The sequence below is a fragment of the Colobus angolensis genome, unplaced genomic scaffold (genome assembly GCF_000951035.1).
Source record: "Colobus angolensis palliatus isolate OR3802 unplaced genomic scaffold, Cang.pa_1.0 Scaffold130, whole genome shotgun sequence".
In the NCBI taxonomy this organism is placed as follows: domain Eukaryota; kingdom Metazoa; phylum Chordata; class Mammalia; order Primates; family Cercopithecidae; genus Colobus; species Colobus angolensis.
Window position 1 is genome coordinate 236,671 of NW_012114253.1, and position 6,643 is coordinate 243,313.

Here is a 6,643-nt window from a genome sequence, read left to right on the forward strand (position 1 = left end):
CCCCAGCCTCCCCGGCCGCGAACCCCGCCCCGGCTCCCCCAGAGAACGCGGACCCGCGCCCGCCCGAAGGACGCAGCGCTAGCCTGGCACTCCCCCAGGACCGGTGCTCCCGAACCCCCCGAGATCCCGCAGATGGGGTGTCCCCGAGAACTGGGAGAGGATGGGGACGGCGGGGACGGGACGGCAGGGTGGCCGCTCCCGCAGGGAACCTCAGGCCCCGTACTCACCTCAGCTTCTCCACCGGGGCGTTGGCAGCACTGCGCGGGGTCTCCTCGGCTCCCGGACAGGGGCACGCACCTGACGTCAGCGCGCAGGAGACGCACAGTTGGGTGCCCGCGGAAGTGGGAGGAACAGGGAAGGGGAAGAGGCTGGGGCGGGTCAAGGCGGTGCCTGGACTGCCCTGGCTCCGCCCGCCTGTCGCGCAGGCGCGGGGCAGCGCAGCTCGTGAGTTCGGGGCTAGGCTCCGCATCTTTTCCCAGTGGTTGTATTTGTAATAATATTGTGAACGGTAGTATGCAAAGCGCTTCCTCTACCAGTTCTTTGTTTGTTTGTTTGTTTGTTTTTCTGAGACAGAGTCTCGCTCTGCTGCCCAGGCTAGAGTGCAGCACACGATCACAGCTCACTGCAACCTCCACCTCTTGGGTTCAAGCGATCCTCCTGCCTCTGCCTCCCGAGTAGCTGGGATCAGTAGTACCACCACGCCAGGCTAATTTTTGTATGTTTAGCTGACACAGGGTTTCGCCATTTTGCCCAGGCTGGTCTCAAACTCCTGACCTCAAGTAAGTGATCCACCTGCCTCGGCCTCCCAAAGTGCTAGGTTACCAGCGTGAACCACTACCAGTTCTTTTGATCCTTGCAGCCTTGTGAAGCAAGGTATTATCGTCCCATTTTGCAGAGAAGACAGAAGCTTCTCTGAAAGGGCTGGTGATTTGCCCAAGATCACGGGGGTGGATGGTCTCTCACTCCCCCAGGCCTGTATTCAGTCCGCAGTGATGTGAGAACTGAATATCACTCTCCTTATCTCTACCTACACCCAGTGTCCCTCGCTGTAGCCACATGCGTCTTCTTTAGAGTTACAACCTTCCCCTCAACCACAGGCCTTGGGGGTTTTTTTGGGTTTTGTTTTGTTTTGTTTTGTTTTGGGGTTTTTTTTTTTTTGACGTTTTTGCTGTCACCCAGGCTGGAGTGCAATGGCACAATCTCAGCTCACTGCAACCTCGACCTCCCGGCAATTCTCCCTCCTCAGACTCCCAAGTAGCTGGGACCACAGGCGCATGCCATCATGCCCGGCTAATTTTTGTATTTTTTTGTAGACACAGGGTTTTGCTGGATTGCCCAGGCTGGTCTCAAACTCCTGGACACAAGCTATCAGCCTGCCTCTGCCTCCCAAACTGCTTGGATTACAAGGTGTGAGCCATTACTTCTGGCCAAGGCCTTGGACTTTCTTTGCTCTGCTTCCCTCCTCTTCCCCTAAATTCATATCACTGCATTCTCTAATCATCCTATCTTCACAGTATCTATTATTTGTCTTCTCTGTTAGTATGAAAGCTTCAGGAAAATAGAGAACTTCCCTTTCTTATTCTTAGATGTTTCCCCATGTTAGAGAAAAATTGCTTAAATTACTTATCTTAATAACGGCTCATTTATTGTCTACTGCCACAGCTATTTGGCCAACAAAGACAATTAATTCCAGTGTATTGACTTACAGTCATATTTTCTTTGGGATTTTTTTTTTTTTTTTTTTTTGAGACAATCTCGCTCTGTTGCGCGGGCTGAAGTGCAATGGTTCGATCTCGGCTCGCTGCAACCTCCGCCTCCCGGGTTCAAACGATTCTCCTGCCTCAGCCTCCCAAGTGGCTGGAACTATAGGCGCCTGCCACCATGCCCGGTTAATTTTTGTATTTTTAGTAGAGACGGGGTTTCACCATATTGATCAACCTGGTCTCGAACTCATGACCTTGTGATCCACCTGCATCAGCCTCCCAAAGTGCTGCAATTACAGGTGTGAGCCACCACACCCAGCCCTCTTTTGGACTTTTTAATTACACAAGAATAAGAACTACATTCTTTAGCGTTTACTGCAGCTATGGCTAATAGCTTTGCAGGTAGTAGTAGCTAATTTAATACTCACAGTCACCCTATGAGTTAAGAACTGTTACCCCCACTTTATGGTTGCATGAACTGAAGCTCAGAGGTGTTAAGGGATTTGCCCATCGCCACCATACCAAGCAGTGGCAGAGCTGAGACTTGCACTCAGGAGACTGGCTCTAGTTAACTATGACACTATCACACTATCAAGCAGGCTTATTATAGAGAAATCAGAAGATAAGCTTCAGGCCAGGCATGGTGGCTCATGCCTGTAATCCCAGCATTTTGGGAGGCTGAGGCTGGTGGATCACCTGAGGTCGGGAGTTCAAGACCAGCCTGACCAACATGGTAAAATCCCTTCTCGACTAAAAAACACACACACACATACAAATTTGCTGGGTGTGTTGGCAGGTGCCTGTAATCCCAGCTACTTGGGAGGCTGAGACAGGAGAATCATTTGAATCCAGGAGGCGGAGATTGCAGTGACCCCGAGATCATACCACTGCACTCCAGCCTGGGCGACAAAAGTGAAATTCTGTCTCAAAAAAAAAAAAAGGCCAGGAGCAGTGCCTCATGCCTGTAATTCCAGCACTCTAGGAGGCCAAGGCAGGTGGATCACTTGAGGTCAGGAGTTCGAGACCAACCTGACCAACATGGTGAAACCCTTTCTCTACTAAAAATACAAAAATTAGCTGGGTGTGGTGGCATGCGCCTGTAATCACAGCTACTCGGGAGACTGAGACAGGAGAATCGCTGGAACCCGGGAGGCAGAGGTTGCAGTGAGCCGAGATCACACCATTGCACTCCGGCCTGGGCAACAAGAACAAAACTCCATCTCAAAAAAAAAACAGGGCCAGGCGCAGTGGCTCAAGCCTGTAATCCCAGCACTTTGGGAGGCTGAGACGGGCGGATCACGAGGTCGGGAGATCGAGACCATCCTGGCTAACACGGTGAAACCCCGTCTCACTAAAAAATACAAAAAACTAGCCAGGCGAGGTGGCAGGCGCCTGTAGTCCCAGCTACTCGGGAGGCTAAGGCAGGAGAATGGTGTAAACCCGGGAGGCGGAGCTTGCAGTGAGCTGGGATCTGGCCACTGCACTCCAGCCTGGGCGACAGAGCGAGACTCCGTCTCAAAAAAAAAAGAAGATAAGCTTCAGCTGTAGTCCTACCTCCAACGTGGCTCACACCTGTAATCCCAGCACTTTGGGGGGCCGAGGCAGGTGGATCACTTGAGCCCAGGAGTTCAAGACCAGTCTGGGCAACATAGCAAGACCTGCCCCCACCCATCTCTACAAAAAATACAAAAACAAAACAAACAAACTACATTGTGAACATCTTTCCATGTCAAATAAAGCATTACTTGTAAAGGCTACATTTTACTCTCCGGGCATTACAATATTTACCCAGACTCCTACTGTTGGAATTTGGGTTGTTTTGGGCTATTGTAAATTTATCACTATTGTAAAAATGCATAAGCTTTGTTTTTTAAACTTGAGGGGAAAATGGTTGTTTCTTCCCTTCATAAGTCCAGCTGGCAGTGCCCTTTCCTTCATCCTGTCTCACAATCCCATGAATGTCCCCAGACAATGTCTGCCCTTTCCAGTAGCAGCAATATCTTGATGGGGTGTCACCCAACTGTTCAGCTTTTCCTGCCTTTATTCTGAGGACAAGGACTTACTTAGCACTGTGTCTTTTATGTTGTCAGGTTTTTTGTCAGAAGAACCCACCCAGACCTTTTCACAGCCCCAAACAGCAGTGACAATGGTGTTACTATTATTTGACCCCAATCTACCATGTCCCTCACTGCCAGCCCAGCCCCCAGCCTCCTAATGCCTCCCTGAAACTGCCTCACTGCTACAGCTGCCTCATATTAGCAGGAAGGACAGCTTGTGGGGCTCCAGCTCCTTCCCGGTGGCTACCATTCCGGTGTCCATTCTTCCTTCTGGTAACAGCACTTCCATTTCTCCTAGAACAGCCCCTGCCCCAACTCTCAGTCCATGTGGCTCTAGAGATGACACTATCTCTAGTTGTGGGAACGGACATGTGACCCGGGCTTGGCCAATCACAGCATTATAGAGAGCCCTGTTGCCACACCATTTCAGCAATAGGCATGTCACCCAATGAGATTTAATTCTGGAACTTTGGTCAGAACTATTCAGTTCAGTGAATCTCTCTATTTGCTGAGGGTAGGATGTAATCGTGGCACTGCTGGCAGCCAGCTTCCCACTGCAAGCAGAGATGCTGCCTGAGAATGAGACCAAGACCGAGTGGGAAACAACTGAAAGATGAAGACATGAAACCAAGTCTCAGTGGCATTGCGTGAGCCATCAGATCCAGTCCTGCTTCAATCTTCAGTAACATTGGCAATAAATTGTCTCTACTGCCTGAACCAGGTTGAGTAGGTTTCTGTCACTTATGACTGCCAAACTCTCGATGAATCACTGCCACCCCTGCCCTGCTTGTCTGCCCATGAGGTACTTGTCCCTACCCTCTAGGTAATAACTCCCAAATCTATACCTCTTCCAACCCCTATTCCCACCCCCATTTTCTTTTTCTTTTTTCTTTTTTTTTCTTTTTTTTAAGACGGAGTCTCGCTCTGTTGCCCAGGCTGGAGTGCAATGACGCAATCTCGGCTCACTTCAACCTCCGCCTCCCAGGTTTGAGTGATTCTCCTGCCTCAGCCTCCCAAGTAGCTGGGATTACAGGCACCTGCCACCATGCCCAGCTAATTTCTGTATTTTTAGTAGAGATGGGGTTTCACATGGTGGCCAGGCTGGTCTCAAACTCCTGACCTCAGGTGATCCACCCGCCTCAGCCTCCCAAAGTGCTGAGATTACAGGCATGAGCCACTGCACCCGGCATCCCACCTCCATTTTCAAATTTCCAGCTACTCAGCACCATCAAAATAATCTACCAGCTCCCACCTACTCCAGGGTCTAAGCACCCATGTCTGCTCTTGGCCCCTACAGCCTTGTATATCCAGGAGTTCCCAACCTTTTCTGCATCACAGATCCTATACCCACAAAATTCATATCTAATTTCTAGAGGCTCCCTTCAAGCTATCTGCTTTAGGCCAGGCATGGTGGCTCATGCCTATAATCCCAACACTTTGGGAGGCTGAAGCAGGAGGATCACTTGAGCTGAGGAGTTTGAGACCAGCCTGGGCAACATATTGAGACTTCGTCTCTACAAGAAATATAAAAATTAATGGTGTGGTGGCAAGCACCTGTAGTCCCAGCTACTTGGGGAGGCTGAAATGGGAGGGTCGCTTGAGCGTGTGACATTGAGGCTGCAGTGAGCCATGATCATGCCACTGCACTCCAGCCTGGGTGACAAAGCAAGACCCTGTCTCAAAAAAATAAATAAATAAAAAGAATCTCGGCTGGGCGTGGTGGCTCATGCCTGTAATCCCAGCACTTTGGGTGGCCAAGGTGGGAGGATCACACAAGGTCAGGAGATCAAGATCATTGTGGCCAACATGGTGAAACCCCCTCTCTACTAAAATACAGAAAATTAGCCAGGTGTAGTGGCATGTGCCTTTAGTCCTAGCTACTCAGGAGGCTGAGGCAGGGGAATCGCTTGAACCTGGAAGGTGGAGGTTTCAGTGAGCAGAGATGGCGCCATTGCACTCCAGCCTGGCCACAGAGCAAGACTCCATCTCAAAAAAAAAGAATCTCTGCTTTAATTCATTTGACAAAGCACAGCATTTATCTTCTCAGATCATGGGTCTGATTAGGTCACTCCCTTACTCAGAAACCTTCAGTGTTTTCTCCTTTGTCTTCAGAATAAAATTTAAGACCTTGGCCAGGTGCAGTGACTCACACCTGTAATCCCAGCACTTTGGGAGGCCGAGGTGGGCAGATCACAAGGTCAGGAGTTTGCGACCAGCCTGACCACCATGGTGAAACCCCATCTCTACTAAAAATACAAAAATTAGCTGGGCATGGTGGTGCACACCTGTAATCCCAGCTACTCAGGAGGCTGAGGCAGGAGAATCGCTTGAATTTCGGAGGCGGAAGCTGCAGTGCCTGGGTGACAGAGAGAGATTCCATCTCAAAAAAAAAAAAAATTTAAGACCTTTACCCAGCCATTCTGTGTCCTCTATGATCTTTGCCTTTCCAAAGTGACTTCCCTTTCTTTTTGTATTAGTCAAAGTTCTCCAGAGAAACAGAACCAATGGAATGGTAATATATATTATTTATATATTACATATAAAACCCATTCTGGTTTTTACAGTGCCTCACACCTGTAATCCCAGCACTTTGGGAGGACAAGGTGGGTGGATCACTTGAGGTCAGGAGTTTGAGACCAGCCTGGCCAACATGGTGAAACCTCGTATCTACTAAAAATACAAAATTAGCTGGGTGTTGTGATGCATGCTTGTAATCTCAGCTACTTGGGAGGCTGAGGCAGGAGAATCATTTGAACCCAGGAGGTGGAGGTTGCAGTGAGCCGAGATCGAACCACTGCACTCCAGCCTGGGAGGCAGAGGGAGACTCCATCTCAAAATAACAATAAAAATAAAACCATTCTCTATATATTAGAGAGAATGATC

General features: G+C 49.5%; 1 protein-coding gene and 1 pseudogene across 3 annotated transcripts in view; both read right to left on the reverse strand.

Annotated features, from left to right (window-relative positions):
* Positions 1–352, reverse strand: part of CDC42 (cell division cycle 42) — a 42,944-nt gene extending 42,592 nt beyond the window's left edge. For 2 of the 3 annotated variants that reach the window (XM_011933961.1, XM_011933963.1), the window contains exon 1: positions 228–352. The gene's annotated coding sequence lies outside the window, so the exon portion shown is untranslated. The remainder of the gene's footprint in view (positions 1–227) is intronic. The other variant, XM_011933962.1, reaches the window with a different exon arrangement.
* A 2,351-nt stretch (positions 353–2,703) lies between these two features.
* LOC105505981 lies at positions 2,704–3,219 on the reverse strand (annotated as a pseudogene).
* Positions 3,220–6,643: the final 3,424 nt, after the last annotated feature.